Below are 18289 nucleotides of genomic sequence, written 5' to 3'. Positions count from 1 at the left end.
CACGCATGGAGACCCAACAGCTGCGCTCCAGATCGCTCGTATATGTAGGTGTGTTACACGAGTGCTATATAAAAAGGAGGAGGGAGAGGGGGTTGTGGAAGAGAGAGAGAGCGATCGGAAAGCTATACGCTGTGTTGAAAGCGGCGAGTGATTCCACGCAGCCATATACGCGAACGAGATGCAATGTGAGCGAGTGCCGGGGCCCAGCGGTTGCTATAATGTCGCAGGATTCCAGTGGCGGAGAAAAAAAATACAATGTGAAGAGAAAACGTGATATCAGCAGCTGTCAACTGACTATGGACATTCTGTAGACTTTACAGCAAAACAATTGTAGAGCCTTTCTAGAGACTGGAACATTTTTGCAAGGGAGCGCCGCAGCATCTTCCATAGACAGTGAAACGCCGCATTCTCTGAACGAGTGTCCTGTGAAACACCACAATGTAGAACCACTCGGTCTCTAAAGGACTAACGCAACTGTTGTCGTTAGAAAACAAAGAATGTGAATTATACGCATCAACCTCGACCGAGGCATAGCTCGGAGATATTGCTTTATAGATTAGAGCGATGTCATGTGACCTTTCTGTCTATACTTATTTGGTATATGCCTTATCCATTAGCGACACGTTCACACTACAGCAACATTTTACTGACGGCCGATTACATGTCTTACCACGAAAGATAATTCAAGTTGTCAGGCCATTTCAGTGCCTTATCGTGAAAGCTGAGCGATTTCGCATTACATATCCGGGAATAACTTCAAGAGCGGAAATTACAGAGTATACATATCTGGTATTCGACCTTATAAACGATTTATTTTACAACGAGCTATATTTCACTAGTGCGCCATAGAAGTAGTTGTTCTAGTGCACTACTCAACTTCTATATTGGACCCATTACTAGCCTTTGGCAACAGTTTATGCAATTAAAGTGCACGCTTTATGTCAAACAAAAAAATGAATGAAAAAGGAAAGGGGGGGGGGGGGCAGGAACTGCGTCAGACGAAGCTGCTACGATATCATACTAATTATTGCTGAATATCCCGTTTGATGGCAGCAGACGTCAGGCTCGGGAAGTCAGGGCATAATATCACAAGCCACCAAATACGACCGAAAGCTAGCTCTATGCGGAAGTTGCCCTAAAGTACAATACTGGGTTAATTCAAATTGGTAAATTCCAGATCTGGGGTACGCGTAATGGAATTCTTTAACCGGAGACAACTGAATTTTATCTACTTTGAGGGAATTGTCCATTTACAACCTGAAACCTTTTTTTACGAAAATTGCCGAAAATCTGAATTTAAGACTACTACAATGCACTAGCTTTACAATTTCGCACGCACGTATGCGCGCACACATTATTATTATTATTATTATTATTATTATTATTATTATTATTATTATTATTATTATTATTATTATTATTATTATTATTATTATTAATCACTATAAACCTGCCCTAACGAAGAGAGTCCCACTCTCGAAACTGTTGGCGGCATTAAAAAGACGCAGGCTCAGCAGCCCCCAGTTAATGACTGCATAAGGCAGCTCCACCACAATATATCCCTTCACGTGACTTGTAGCAACGCTAGCATGCTCCCATAACACCTGATGTTATCATCAAATACTCACTTACCAATTAATTTCTCGTGGAGAAGCCAGTGGTAAAATACTGGCGAGCAGTTCTCAATTTAATTCAAGTAGATTAAATCGGAGGAAAATGTTCACTGCAGATCGATCTTGCGGAGAGAGCGGTCGCCCGGAGCGTCAGTAAAACGACCTAAAAGTGAAGGACTATAGCGGCGACACCAGCTTCAATTCTCCGAAGCAGCATGTCACCCGCCACGTCACAGATCGTGGCGACCTTTGGCCGAGGAGGCTATGGTCGGTGCTTTACTACATTGAAAATCACACACTGTTCCCGGAGGCACGCTAAATCTCGTTTCGGCAACTCTTGTTAAAAAAGCCACATCTATCACAAAGAGGTGAGAGCACGAATATGTGACGTCACACCGACCATCGGTGGCGGAGGAGTTCGCGCCCCCGTCGGCTGCCGAACAGTTCGGGCGCGAACTCCTCCGCCACCGAAAGCGAGAAGTGTAGTGATTGATTGATTGATTGATTGATTGATTGATTGAGTGAGTGAGTGAGTGAGTGAGTGAGTGAGTGAGTGAGTGAGTGAGTGAGTGAGTGAGTGAGTGAGTGAGTGAGTGAGTGAGTGAGTGAGTGAGTGAGTGAGTGAGTGAGTGAGTGAGTGAGTGAGTGAGTGAGTGAGTGAGTGAGTGAGTGATGTTAACATCCCAAAGTAACACACAGGCTGCGAAATACGCCATAGTGCGAATGCTCCGAAATGATTTTTTACACCTGGCGCGAGATTGCACCCAAATTATCTCCCAAAAATCTCCAAGCACGCCATTCCCGGCAAACAAATGCCCCCGCCAAGAGCGTCATCAATCTACCGACAGCCTGCCGGAAAGTATGCCGTCATTATCGCGGTGATGGTCGAGTCATCGCATGCTGACGGCTGGAAGCATACATTCACCTCACGATTCCCGCCACAGAAGGTATTTCTGCGAACCTGTTCGACCACAGGGGGGGCACCGTCTGGCAACTGCGATTCGATTCGCCGAAACTACGGCAGCACGCGGGACCGACCCGGAGCTGCGTGCGCGAAACCTCTCTCTCTCTCTCTCTCTCTCTCTCTCTCTCTCTTTTTTTTTTTCTTTTTTACCCAATGGTGACGTGATAGCGCATCCACGCAAAGCCTGAGCACCAATGCACATCAAGAAAAATTGGAACAACTTGTTCACCTTTGTTTCTAGCCGCGGAGCACATTCCTAGAGCTACAACAACAAAAAGAAATCTGAGTTAAAGCTTCATTAATGTAGTAATATTTCGTTAGTCGGTCGGCAGAAAACCAGATGGGATGATGAAGTTAGGAAATTTGCAGGCGCAAGTTGGAATACGCTAGGCGCAAGACAGGGGTAATTGGAGATCGCAGGGAGAGGCCTTCGTCCTGCAGTGGACATAAAATATAGGCTGATGATGGTGATGATTTCGTTAGTAAGTTGTTTTCTGAACTATCCACAACCGAAACAGCGCTCCAGCGTATATCAGAAACGCTACTATGTGTTTTGCTTTAAGTTACCCGCACTTAAATCAGAATGCCATGAGGATATATATATATATATATATATATATATATATATATATATAAACGAGGAAAAGGTACATCCAGAGGCCCGGTTTTTCGTAAGCTACAGCCACATAAAGCCAACAGACAACGAGAAAAGCCTAGGGTGAATTACTTGCTTATTTAATCGAAATGTAAAAAAAATTGAAAAATGAAAGTCGACGACAAAATTCGCCGACGATTACGACACACCCTAACGCGAAATTGGAGCGCACCTCTATACGTGTTTTCATTTCGCGATATATTGCCTGGCACGGACAATCTGTCTCGTGCGGCACATTGCAAACGGAGCGAAGTGTGGCGCGACTGCCTCGCTAATCGGGACATCGCGAGAGGCAGCGCGTGGGTGACGTGTGGCCGCGATCCACAGCAGCCGCCGCAGACAGACCTCCGCTCATGCAGCGCTTTGTTTCCATATACGGTATCGGTGGCGTCATCGGCGAACAGGCGACGCGCGCTACTTTGGCGCCATCTCGAAGCCATCGTCACCGCAGAGCTCGTCTTGCGCGGCACTACGCTTCTCACGCTTTCGCCATACCACCCCCTTCTCCACTTTCCACCTCATGGTTACACCTGTGCCCTCCTCCACCGCCTTCCTACTCGCGCTCTCTTCGCTATCGCCGTCTTTCATCGCCCGCTGCGCTCCGCGTTCGCCCTTTCATCCTTCGCTATGCTCGTTCGCTCGGTTACGAGGGACGCCGACGCTCGCCGGAGGAACTGGCGCTAAGAGCTGCGCTCTAAAAACAACCGGTCGCAGGTGGGATACGAACCCATGTCTTCGCCTTACGCGTGTGACGATCTTATCAAGCTACAGCGGCGGCGTTCTCCATTCACTGTATATCGGGCATATCTAACACTCTATACAATGCGCTCGCGCCCGCGTATTTCGAGATAAAATAAAGAATTCGAAATAAAATATTTTTGCTGCCCAAAGGATTCGTAGGAGTGGCGGACATCTCAGCTTGCGCGATAGCCGTCAATACGCCATTAACGCAAATTCAATTAATTATCATTAACATGCACGTAGACTTTAGGGACATGTTGTAGTTGCTGAATTAAAGTCAGCCAGTGTTCAACGCATAACCCCCTCTCTACCAAATATCTTACTCAAAATCTGCAGCGAAATTCGTTCCCGTCCCAGTTAACGCTTCCGCAATGTGGAAAAAATGTAGCACAATCGAAGTGCATAACGATATTCATAACGGATTAATTTCAACCACCTGGAGTTCTTTAACGTGCGCCCAATGCACGTTACACGAGCGTTTCTGCATTCGGTCCTCTTCGGATTGCGACCGCCATGGCAGGAATCGAACCGCCGACCACGCATGCTCAGCAGCACAAATGACTAATTAATTTGATTAAGAAATTTTGCTAGTTATATAAATATTTACTGTGATTTCTTATCCAATTGCGGTACGTCTCCTCGAGTAATAGACCTTAGGCAGAACTGTGCTATCGTAGAGACACTAAATAGGAAATGTCAGCCTCTTCAGACAGTAGAATTGTGCTATCTACCGCAGACTATTACTTAAAAGATCCTACTCAGTTTAAAAAAGAAAATTGAAGGGCACTTGGGTATCCCTACTTGGACCGGCGCGGTCTGTCTCTGTGGCCACATGACTTGTTCGTCCATCAGAGCCACTCCTTTCTCATTGGAGGAAACGCACGTGGCATCGCGCGCACTTCCACCAATGGAAGCATCACTTAGGCGCGCCGTCTGTCTCTGTGACCACGTGACTTTTTCTACCACCACCGGCCACGCCGCCGGATTTTCCGCTTCATGAGCCATATAATGCTTCCGCGTTAAAAAAGCACGTGGTATACCTTATACCAATGCTTGGCCCACGCGCTGAGCACCAAAACGTGCTTTTTCTCAATGACGCGTCATCCGCAGTTCATGCCGCAGCGAGCGATCTGCGGTGACGCGCATTCGTTGCTCGACACAGGTCGCCGTATTGACAAAAAGCTCGTGCGCTAGATTTGTTCGTAACGGAAAATTTCAGCCAATCCCGACGCTGGACATATCATTAGTGAAGGCGACCGGCCAATGGGAGCGAGCGCTTACGAACGAGAGAGACAGAGAGAAAGGCAAAGGAAAGGAGGTTAACCAGAGATTCTCTCCGGTTGGCTACCCTGTACCGGGGCAGGGGTAAAGAGATGCGATAGGTGAGAGAGAAAAAGAATTTAAAAGAACGAAAAAAGGGGAAAGAAAGCTTTGCGAATTCCCGCCAGCCTCCTACAAAATCACTATAGAGGGAACTCTTGAAGCTTCGATCCCTCAGCTATACCCTGAGAAGGATGCGTAGTACATGGATTTGTCAAACCTTTGCCAAGCTCACGGCTTCAAATGTTCTTTTGGAGTTATTTATTATGAGGGTTAATCTTTCCATTCAAGTAATCGTACTTTTCCAAACGCAACAGGAGAACTAAGTATCTGCGCACACTCATAATCGTCGCGAATCATCGCAGATACGGCGTAATATTTTGCCGATAATGATCAAGTTCGCGAATCGTTTAAAGCCCGGTAGGACAAAGTATAGTCAAAACAACGTGCTATAAATCATTCCCATATTGTTATGAGCCAGTTGAAGATGCTGTAACAATATGTTGGCTGAATCGACGTACTTGCAGATATAGCGGGTAAGCTTTTTGTAGAAAATTCTGAGGCTCGTATCACGGCACAGCAGCCAAGAGCAGAAGTCACATTAGTAGCACACGACAAACAACTATACCGTGCAGGTCGTCTGCTTCCGATGGCGTTCTGTACGCTAATGCACGGAGCACCCGGGCGCGCCGGCACCGTTTTTTTTTTTTCTGTTCTCAAGTTTTAACGGCCCGCTATAATCGATCCATTATACACAGAGCGGTTCCGCTTTCTACACCTGCGCTTTAGCGACGACCGGTGGCGAACTGTCGAAGCACTCAGCCATAATTAAACGTGCTTTAGCCCTATAATGCGCTGCCTCGTCCCCCCCCCCCCTTTCCCTTTCTTTTTTGCCATTCTGCTCCTGCCACGACCTCGCGGTGGCGTTAGAAACCATGTGCTTCTTTTTTTTCTCTCTCTCTCTCGTTGATTTCGTTCTCTCTCTCGCTCTCTCTTTCTCCTTTCCTGGACAATTTCCAAACTCTTACGATGTAGCAGAAAATCCAATATCTTCGCCCCCTGTTTTATCTTATCTTCTTGACGGGGAAAAAAACTAAACGACAATACAAAAGTGTCCCCCGTAGCCCCTCTCCGAATACGCACTGATGCTTACGGGCACAGTATATAGCCCTTATCGTCTGCTCGATATACAACGTCGAACGACACCGACACAACAAATAAGCTAGCAGACGACGCCGCCTGTTCAGAGCGCCATAAAAGAAAGTTATACGGGCTGTATAAATGCGAGATACGCGTCACTATCTGTCCGCATCGCATATAGTTAAAGGGTCGCGCATAGTATTACGCCCGCCTCGGCTTGTCGCCTAGGCGCGTTATCGGTCCGCGGGAAGAATAAAGTAAAAAAAAAAAAAAAGCAGACACGCCATTCCGCTTCCTTTCGGCTGCGCCGGCAAAAGGCGCCATGAACAGAAAGAAGACAAAAAGAAAGAAGCAAAAGAAAGAATGCCGGAATTGAGGACGTGCCGTATCTCACGTAAACATCTGTATCGCGCTGGATGCTCAGCGAACGCGGGCTCAGTGCTATAGCTGGCTACGACGTATTGACGACGACGACTGCCGGGGTTACGCGCTTGGGCAAACACGAACGAAACACTCCAATGCCTGTACCGTGCTTGGCATCGCTGGCGCAAACGGGTATAGGCCTATGTATTTAAAGTCCCTATATAAGAAAAGTAGCGCCATCTACTCTTTCCTCCGCCGCCTCCTCTCCTAAAGCGCTTGCTTTTTTTCTTTACTTTTTGCTTGCGAAAGCCAAATCGACGGTGGCGCACCTAGAAAGTCTACGTTGAAGCTTTCAGGCCGGGCGCGCGCCGCCGCCGCCGCCGGCGACTGTGGCGACTGCGCAAAAGACTTTCAACATGGCTCTGAGGCGGAAAAAAAATATAAAGAAGTGAAAAGCGCGCGCTATCATCGTCCAATCGGAGATACAGGAGAGAGAGAAGCGGCGTTGATCAAAGAATGGCGGTACTTTTCTTATATATTGACTTTATATGTACTGGCATAACAGCGCTCAACTTCCACCACCTTCCCATTTTCTTTCACATAGTAGTAGTAGTAGTAGTAGTAGTAGTAGTAGTAGTAGTAGTAGTAGTAGTAGTAGTAGTAGTAGTAGTAGTAGTAGTAGTAGTAACACAAAATAGTAAATGTCCAAAATGCGTCTATATCACAGGCCTTAGGCGCAAGTCTATCGCAAAAAAATATTACCGCTCGCGTAATGGTAAAGGTGTACAAATCTCTGCCGTATGTTAGCGCCCATGTGGTACGTAGCACCCATTCAAAACACCCCGAGGAAAGGCGCGAAGGTTTGAAATTTGCCAGCAACCTTAGAGGGCTCATCTTCGTCAGAAAAGGTGCATTAACAAGCGTACGTATTAGATGCTCCCTTTTTACACCCATTAGAGTGCATACATTTTACCTAGTACTGTCCTTGTATGTACGAAGAGCTTAGCGAAAGGTGTATGAAGTTTGTCAGCATGCCATGAGAAAGCACATCGGTGTTGGAAATGTGCATTAGCGAACGCAGCAACCAGGAGCACTCTTTTTACACCCATTAGGGTGCAAAAATGCTTACCGAGTACTGTCCTTACCAATAACAGTGCGAAATGTCTTAAGTTTGCTAGCACCCTTAGGGAGTGCACAGTGGCGTTTGAAGATGTCATAACAAGTGTAGAAACTGGGAGAAGCCTTTTGGCACCCCCGTTCACGTACGTAAACGGTCACCCTGGTAACATCGTTAAAAACCAAATAGCTTAGCGAAGTGTGTGAAATTTGTCAGCATCCTTATAGGAAGGCCACATTAGTGCTCTAAAGGCACACAAAAAGCGCAGAAATTGAACGAAGCATTTCTGCCTCCACTAGAGCGGGAAAATATTTTGCCTAGTACTCTTCTTACGCCAGCGAATAGCGCGTCAAAAGGCGTAACATCTGCCAGCACCCTTATGAAACACCCTTAGCCATCCTTACCCTTAGCCTCACCCTCAGCCATCGGTGCGGTTAAAGGTGCATTAAAAAGAGCAGAAATCAGACGCACCCCCCCCCCCTTTTTTTTTTAAATGCGAAGCATTTCTTGCCGGCGGCTCTGTCTGTTGTCCCGCGTCCCACACCCCCACAGCGGATGCGCGTCCCCTCCCCCTCTCTCTCCTCTCCTACGCTCCCCCCCCTTTCTCTCCTCTAGGAATCCGGAGCGGCGCGCTCGACAGGTTGTGCGACAGCTGCATACTCCGCTGGGGGCGCCACGGTAGTTCCGCGGTATGAAAATGACGGAGCGCTCGCGCCTCATTTCTCTCCTGTGCAGCGCCGCGATGAGCGCTCGGGCCGCTGCCGCGAAACCATCTCCCGCTCAAGCTAACCATCTCCCCGCTGCTTCGCATCCACACATGGTTCCCTTTAGCGGGAGATGGAGTAATTTTTTGGCACCCATTAGAGTATGTAAACGTTTACCGAGCACAGTCCTCATGAACGAGATAGCTTTGCGAGTCCAGCTCCAGGCACTTAACCAGAGTAGTTAACCCGAAAAGCGGAGGTGAGATACGAGGCAATCTGTCGCGTCGACGCAGCTCTGCAAAACAGCGAATTCAGCGCGGCGCAGCGTTGAAAGTGTTCCATTAGAGCTGGTTATAAAAAGGCGCTAATGTAGAGTCACGTGACGTTCTGTAGCGCGCGTGTTTTAGGAAACAAACGGAGAGTGAAACAGTCCGGCGAATCGGGTCACAAAGTGCTACGAAAAATGGAAAACAAAAGAGGCGAGCGCGACGTGGCAGGGTTCGTTTAGGCGTGAGCTGCTATTATATAGGTATACGCGGAATCCGTCCCCTTTCTAACGCTGTGGAATAGTTGAGGCACGACGTTTGCGCTTTTTGTGATAGCCAACCGCCAGATGGCCCAGCTAATGCATGACTCATCACCCTCAGCCGTGCTTTCACCGTTCGATCTTTTGCTTGATTTTTTTTTCTTTTTACGAGATGATGTTCTTTCAATCAGACAATAGGCGAGCGAGCTTGCTTGCTTGCTTTCTTTCTTCTACTCGGGTGCACGACCTGACTGGTTCGCTTGAGCATGCGTGACGCTTTCGGCGAATTGCGCGCACAAAAGAAGGGCATCACAGGCTTCGCGTAAGCGCGTACCGTACTTCTAAAGAACGGCAGAAACGAGCTGGTTTGGCGGGCTTTATCCCGAGAATGTAGCGCAGGGAGAATATACCCTCGCGGCAAAGCTACGTATCATACTCAATTGCATCTCTATAGAACGTATATTGAAGTCAACAAAAAGTGAATAACCATTATGTCTGCAGTGACTTTTGTGAGCTATGTAACCTTTGCCTGTGAGCTATGTAACCTTTGTAGCTAGGTACTACTGCACCTAAGTCTCATTCGCGTCTGTTCAAGCTGTGAAACAAAAACGTATTTACTACAACAGTCGAATTGAACCAAGACGTAAGATACACCACTCAACGTTAGCTTTTCTCGCTTGCTCATGCGCGTTTTGGCAAATGCAAAACCGTCGAAAGTGGCAAACTACGCTGATTCAGCATCTAAAGAAGCGCTCTGAAACTTTGCCAGAGTGCTTGGCGCAATATCACGTGGTCAGACTCTCCCCGCCCGTGCAGCTCTCCCTTCATTGCCAAAGAAATCTGTCCGTCCTTGCTCAAATGCATAATATTCCGCTGCATCTCAATTGAAAGTCAACTGAAGGCAACAGAAATTCAATAGAAAGGCATATCTGTTCCTGCGACGACCAACCAGATGTCCCGGTTTCGAAGGTGCGCGTCTCGCTGTGCGGACGCGGTCCCTATACCTCCATGACGCTGTTATTTCTGTGTCCGTGAAAATACGAGCATGCGGCTTCAGTGAATCGCAAACACCGAATACCGATGCCGTAAACAAGCTTGCAATGTTGTCTTGCAAAAGCAAGCTGGCAAGGAAGTGTTCGCAAGAATACCCATGGATGCAGGTTATTCCTAAACGGTTAGTTTAATTAGGTTAGAGTTTCAATCTACAGAATTTATGTAGAGGTCGTATAAACTGCTACGTCTTCCTAAAAATATTATTCATTTGCGGATGTGGCTTCCTTTTGTTATTTCACTGCGCAGCGCTGTTCCGCATAGCAGCGTTCGCTTGCAGCAATCAGACATTTCAAATTCAGAGTTAAATCAGTTCGTTAGGAAAGTATAAGTGGCCATACAAATATAGCAACCTTATGACGATGCTGCTAAATCCGTGTAAAACTTTAGCAGTGATACTCGCAAGGGGAAAACGGCTTATTTTCGATCCTGATACAACGAGCCTTGCCTGCATTTTTTTCTTTCTTGCACAACTTTCGCTAATACGCCATTCAAGATGACATGGATTCCAGTCAATACATCGTGAATCTTCTAAATATCCGCTAAGGAAAAAAGAACCCAATGGGGACCAAGTTCAAGTAAGCACCCATTGCTATACAGAAATAGGCCCACCAGCCCACTCTGAGCGAACTCTGATATCCCGCACTGGCCTGAATAGATCCATATTGGCAGTTCTCGTAGAGGTGAACGCCACACTTTTCTCTAACAGGCTTCGTAGAAAACTCTGGAGCTAGGCTTCTTAACTATTAACGTTTAGCGTTTTACGTCTGTAGGCAACCGACTTTCCATGTAACACGTTTAACGTAACTAACATCGACGTGGCACATACTTGAATCGCCACGTTTGAAGCTTCCCTTTGTTTAAACAGGCATTCTAGAATAGCATCACGTGTCTCGAAAATTATAGTCGTGGTAGAAGCGTAGCCTGCTGCTTTCATCCGTTCGTCGATTCTTGCACACCTCCAGACGGGTGTGCACACCTCCTGACAAGAAAAAAAATAATGTATGCAAGTTGTACGTGTGTCCATGAGCGACCGCTTCCGTAATCAGCGCAGCGAACTCCCGATGTTTATCTCACGCTGATTCTTCACAAGCGTTTGCACACTTTTTTTTCTTTTCGCCGAACACCGTCGCACACGGCTGTGCTGCCATGCCCTGAGCCAAGTCCACTACATGCACCGGTCCATGTCTACTAACGACGCCTGAACTGGTGCCAGGAAAACTGTATAGTTTCCTTCACTTAGCGGAAGCGACGAAAGTTTGACGAATAAGTTTGATAGCCTCTTATACGTATATCCTCCTAACACCCGAAGGCAGGTCAGGAACATCATCGGTTCTTATCGCCAATCATACATTAACATACCAGTCGGTTCTTATTACCAACTGGTACGTTACGAACGTCGAAAACTCATTTTTGTTCTAATATCGCGGTTAGAATTCGGAAGGCAGCACCTCAATGTACATGGACAGAGTAACCACTTCCTCATGCTTTTTTTTTCTTCTTTTTTTTTGTGCAAAACCACTTTTCTTTCCTTAAAGAGAGATACTACAGGAAAATATTAAGCCTAGTGTAGATGGGCAGAATATTTGTTTAGAATTCTATCATCGTTTGCTGTATGCAAATATGCGAATGTTGTTGCGCAGAAAAGAGCCACCGAACGTCGCGCTGCTGCTCCTCAATTTGAATCGCCCGCGCCAAAACGGAAGAAGTGACGTAATCCCCATGTGATCTCCACCTCTGCCGCTTTCTGCGAATCAGCTATATTGCTGACGTCAACAGGAGAGGTACCACAGTATACACAACAGGGTAGCACCACTCCTATTTTCAATTTTCATCCTTTTGTCGCCTACGAAAGCTCTACTCTAGCCCCGAATGAAGAATTCGTTATTACAGAAGCCTAATCTTTCTATCTAGCTCGACTTGATTATTTCTTTTTTTTTTTTTAGTGGCACTTTGAACACAGAAATGAAGTGTTTGAAGTGCTGAAATAAAAGGAAAAGGCAACTAGTACATATTAACATTGTATGGAAGCTTGGCATGCCGGTGGTATACGTCCTAGATTTTTGTGTCAAATCGCGGTATTCGAAATGAACTTCACGGATGCTTTTCGCGTCTATACTATAGGTAGACCAAATTAACGCCAAGTTTCACGAAAGCTGACGGCAAGAATACACTTAAAGCCGACTTCCGCGCAGTTCCGTATGCCGCGGCATCCGGGATTAACGTTTCACGCAAAATAACATCGAAGGCGCAACGTGCATTATAATGTACGAGGCGTCACACGAGGACGCGGTGCGTGTGGAAACGCACTTGGCATTCCGAAACGCGGAAGATCGGGATCTTCGTCCGCGTGCCAACAGGAGGTCGGGAATCGTCGGCGTGGAGAAGCGCGCTGTATACCGCTGGTGGTATACAGCGGTGGACGATCCGTTCCCTTCTAAGGCGACGGCATTATGCAGGTTGAAACGATGTCTTCGGTGTTGTACGATCGTAACGCGGGCGGGATCTAGATTTACAAAACAGAGCAGCCGAAAGACTTCAGGCTAGACCCTCTGGAGCAACACCAAGTTACAATAGCTCATAAATATATAAACCTCTCCAGCTGGCAACACTTTTGATGAGCAGTTCGAATGGTTCAGAAGTGAATTTTACAAGTGCAACAAGAAAGCTGCATACATCAGCTTGACGCATGGGGCACGTTCCTTATCAATAACACATCAAGAACGTGTGCCCACGGTATACTTTGGGACAAAATACTTTCTTTTCCTTGGCTAACTTGACTGTCAAAAATGCATTATTACCGCAAGTTTTCTGGGGTTATGATCACATGGCTACCACAGCGCGGATAAAAATGGTCTCTAATCGAAGGCATGCGCGGGCCAATCCTGATACCTTGCATGATACATGTGAGCCCTAGCTCTCCAGGGGTTTTGACGCGATAGCAGGATACAGATCAAAACTTGCCTTCGGGGATGTAGGAATGTATGTGCACGGAACTGGCAGGGTGAGAGAACCGGAGCGGAGAAAGATAAGAAGCGGATTGGCGTGACGTAGAAAACCACGTGACATGAGGAAGGGCTGGTGACTCGCTGCTGACCGACTCACCAGGAAAGTTCCCCCTAAAACGAAATTTACACCCTTCTAGGGCATATCTTGTCCCCAAAAAATAAGCGGCATGGTTATCGCTTGCGTTTTCTTTCTTGAAAATTCTGCGCTCGCTATTAGCTGTCGAGAATGCTATGGCAGGGTGATAACGCGCTTACCGTTCGTGACCTGTAAGTACCGGGCGCGCCAGGTTAAAGGAAAGGCCCGAAAGATAAATGAAGATTATTGTTTGGGGAACAAGATAAGCCATAAAAGGGTGCAAACTTAATTAACGTGCCAAAACCACGATCTGATTATGAGGCACGCCGTAGTGCGGACTCCGGAATAACTTGGAACACCTGGGGTTCTTTAAAGCGCACCGAGATCCAAGCACACGTGTGTTTTCGCATTTCGCCTTCATCGAAATTCGCCGGCCGTGGCCGGGATTCGATCCCGCCACCTCGTGCTCAGCAGCCCAACACCATAGCCACTAAGCAAGCACGGCGGGTCAAACGAAGATTATTGTGTTGGGGAACAAGATAAGATAAGCCATAAAAGGGTGCAAACTCTTATACAGCGTAGAGTTTAAGGGCACGAACGGGCGCGCACTCCCGACTTCCAAGGCATCACAGTGATTCAGCCCTAGAGTTGGAAGCCTAAAGCTGACGTCAGCAAATCAGGAGAGGGGTCCGCGAGCGAATGCGAATACCCCTATACATCCGGTGTCCCCCGGCGCCAGAGCGTCGCCTGCTGCAATTTCGAGCGCCAGAGGATAATGTTCGTGCCGTGTTGCAGTCTTATTGTGAAACAGAGTACAGGGACTAATTACGTGGCCTTAGACGAGCCAGCGTATACGTAGACTGTAAAACTCAGACGCACGCGTCACTCTAATCAGTGAAAAGAAGAAGAAAAGAAGAAAAAAGCCAAATGCAAGCTTCGCCGGACACGCAGGTGTACGAGAATAAGCTATATTATATACTTCGCCCCCGTGTCACTGGTAATTGATAGCTGGCTGAAGCAGCTGCGCGTTCCTGGGTATTGTAATGATAAAATAGGTTCCAGATGTTAAGTCAGTCTGCCGCGTTGCTTTTGTTGGCGGTGCACGATGGGGCTGCTCCAGCTACGTAAGAATAAAAAAATAAGAAGAAAATCAGAGCCCTTCCACTACTGTGAAGATGGAAGCCAGGAAGCTGTGACTATGGTGGGTCTGCTGCAGTGAATATTGCTATGCTGAATTCATATATTATCATTATTGATTATATTGAGCCTCTTCGGCATGTTCGTCAATAGAGCAAGGGCACCGGCGTCTTGTTTTCGCCCGGCGCGATAGCCAAGTAGTGCGTTTGCTGCGCCAAGTTCACCCCATCGTCATAAACTAGCGTATGACCCACAGCGTTCATAGCCGCGGCACACTGCACGGCATAATCAGGATCCTGACGTCACGATCCTGGAAGATGTGGTTAAACGAGCGTCCGTCCCATCGCGAGTCCAAAGGACAACTGCTCATAAAAGCGCTAACGCGATCTCTACGTCACGAGATAAAGGGGCACAGCGATTGGTGGGACGTGCCGTCGCCGAGTATCGCGACAATTGTGAAAGAGGCATCGGCGGTGGCGAGGGGTATAACAACGGGCCATCCATCATCCGTTCTGACACCTGTGCTGAGGCACAGCTGGCGGGAAACCGCCACGCACATGGAGCCAAAGCAAATGTTGATGATGATAGTTTTTTATTGCGATAGCAATTATATGGACACTTCAACCGGATTTATGCCGTCGGCGTCGCCGTTAGGTTCCCTATATATAGATAAAATCTTCGCCGCGCGCCGTATGCCCGAGCGGAAGCGTGCGGGGACGCGCGCTATCACGGAGAGCGAATGCATTCAATCTCCCACGCGCAAGCAAGGAAGCGGGAAGCCAGCGCCGGAGGAAGCGGGGGGGGGCACTTCTACTTTGCCAACAACCGCGCGCGTCGCTCGCTCGCACCATCGCTTATCTCCACACGGCTCTGACCTTCATGCGCCGTGCATTCGCCGCTCAGTTTCCGTTGAGCGATAGACCGCACGTACCTTCGCCCGTTGCTGCGGCGTATGCGCCTGCTGCCAGCGTTTTGACAGTCGTTGTCTGCAATCATTCAGTGTGATCTATTCATGTTTGTTTGTGCGCGCTCACACTACGCTTGTTCAATCAGTTAGTAATAGTCGGGCCACATTTTCCAACGCACGCTACACATGCAATGCTGCCCGGGTCGGCAGTGCAGCGCTACAGGTGTGTCCCTTCGCACGCGCTGCCCACGGGAAGCGCTTCTCATCAACACCACCGTTTCACACGCGCCTTCTCGTGGTCATCGAGTCTCTCTTCATGTCGGTCTACTTACGCCGCAGCACACCTGCTAACTTAATCAGCTCATGTTTACTACAATTCATATTGCTACCAAAGCCGCTCACCTTACTTCGTATGGCATTGCCGTGTTGCTATCGCATTCATTGCTTCGCCCTTAGGGCGAAACTGTGACATTTTTTTTTTCTACACGCGGACGCGATCCTGGGGAACCTAGCCCTTAACAGCTTCGATGTAAAAAGACACTGTCGGATTCGACATGCACGTGTACTCAGTACTCATTCACTCCCTATTTTTCTCTTTCTATTCCCGCTTTCCCTTAACCCTAGTGCCGGGCAGCAAACCGGACGCTCTTCTGGTTGACCTCCCTGCCTTACCTCTCCTTGCTCTCTCTCTCTCTCGACGTGCCGAAGCTGAACGCACACTGGCGTATAGGCGACGAAGTAGTGGGAGGGCTCCGGATTAATTTTGACCTCCTGAAGTTTTTTAGTGGCACGAGCACCAAGTGACACTCTTTGTTTCTTGCGCAGCAACTTCCGGTCAGGGACCGATTTCCGGTTTGTCACAGAGGTGGGACGAAATTTTTAAAAATAATAAAAGAAATAAAAACAGATATCGATGGTTCTACTTATGGTTGATGATATATATGACATCAGAGCACAGGTTTAGTACAGTAGAGCTAACTGGCAGGAATAATTATAAAGTATTAAGGAAAGTCTAATTGCCGTACACCAAAGTACACAATCGTACACTTTAGATACCCACCGCATCAGTACAGGTTCCCGTGAAACTCCAAGGCCAGAAGTGACGTCATCAGTGACGTCACACTTAAACCAGGGGTAGCCGCTCATTACTAATTAAAATACAAACAAGCTCATTAGAGCTACACACCACCTGACGCCTGCCTAACACAGCGGAGGGGTGGCGTCACTCCCTCCTCTCTCGCTTCTCCTCTCCCGGCGCGCACCTGCTCCGTCCCTCGCTCGCGCGCACCGGCTGCGCGCCGGCGGTCGTTACATGCTCTCACGTCAGCGGCGGAGTGGCGCGTAAGGTGCGCTTCGTGCGCCGTCTGCTAGGGGGCTACGCGTCGCGCCCTCCTCGTCCTCCTTCACTCCCTCGCCCGCTCCTTTGTGAGTGGCGGTTTCCCGCCAGTTCCGTTCGCTCGCTCCTACGAGTTCGGTTTCCTGCCCTACACCAGGGCACACCAACACGCCGGGGTGCGAGTGCCACTAGCAGACACCTGAGTCAAGGATTAGAGTCGTTTCTCATTCTTTTTCGGCCTTTTTTACTGCGAAGCTGTTTTCCGCCCCCGTATGCATTCCCCGCATGCGTTCCGAGGGGGTGGGGGTACCCCGGGCGGCTTACGTCCATATCACGGGGGGTGAACAGGAATAGAGACCGGTAAGGAAAATAGGGAAAGAGTGTGGCGACGGCGCCTGTGAACGTGGTCTGCGCTTCTGCGGTTATAACGTCACGCGCGTCGGAGGATGCCGGCGCGGCTGCAGCAGCGGTTGCGGCAGAGGCATGGAAGTTGCGGGACCACGGCGGCGCTTGTGTCGACGTAGTTTGTTGCCGTATGAAAGAAACGAATGATTTCATAATGTATGCAGCTCGTGTATGTAGCCTGAACAGCTTCGCTGGTAATCCGTCACCACATGAATGTGCGGCTACACGATTTTTTTATAAACGTGCACAATACGCAAACGTCAATGCATTCCGCCCACTACTAACAGCGGCAGGCGCGGCCAGGAATTGAGCCTGCAGCATCGCGCTCAGTAACAGGGCGTCATAACCGCTGATCCACCGCAGCGGACAAGGAAGTCTCGTAAAACCAGAAACGCTGCGGCGACAGCCGGCTCGCTCCACCGTCCAACCCCGGTCATCAATGGCTAAGCCCCCCCACCTCCGGCATCATGAGCTTACTTAAGCCACCGATAAGCCGTCCTAAATAAGCCCATTCCGAAAGCTTATCGGCATGCAGCGCGCCTCGCCTCACGGTGCCCCAGTGATGCGCATGCGTATAAACGCGCGAAATACAAGGCACATATACTTTTGTGGGCCCGAACGGCGTCACGCGGTGACGGCGGTTTCCACATGTCTGGCGCTCTCAGCCGTTCTAGATTCGCGAATGTACTAGCTCAGAATGCACTGTCAGCGTCAAAAGGTTACGGGACGTGGATTCCGCTGGAATCAAATTGAACTTCCGAACATTTCGTGCCTGCAGCCAGAAAAACTATGCACCCTCGAGTAATTTCTTTAACCAGAACGCGCGAGCGTCGACCACACGGCATATTAGCGTCTTATAACGGCGAGAACTAGCGGCGAGATCGGCAACAGTATATGCGCGAGCGAGCGAACCACACTGCAGGACCATTTGCAGCACTTGTATAGTACAGGCTGCATGCCTAATTTTGCCAGGGACTGCAAGAACTGGCGGAAAGAACGGCCGACATAGCACCGACAGCATGTTCTTATCGAATGCTTGTCCGCAGTGTTGGATGGATTTCTCATCAGATGGCTCGTCAAGAAACGCGCTGACCCCCCAGCGGAAGACGTGGGTTCGACACCCACCTGCCGGCGTGTTGTCTTTTCACCTATTTTCATTTTCCTTTTTTGGTTATGTAGCTATCACCATGACACGAACATCACGAGGGAGCAATGGGAGGCACTGCT

The sequence above is a fragment of the Dermacentor silvarum genome, chromosome 10 (assembly GCF_013339745.2).
Source record: "Dermacentor silvarum isolate Dsil-2018 chromosome 10, BIME_Dsil_1.4, whole genome shotgun sequence".
Taxonomy (NCBI): domain Eukaryota; kingdom Metazoa; phylum Arthropoda; class Arachnida; order Ixodida; family Ixodidae; genus Dermacentor; species Dermacentor silvarum.
The sequence above is the reverse complement of the archived record's forward strand: the minus strand, read 5'-3'. Positions refer to the sequence as shown.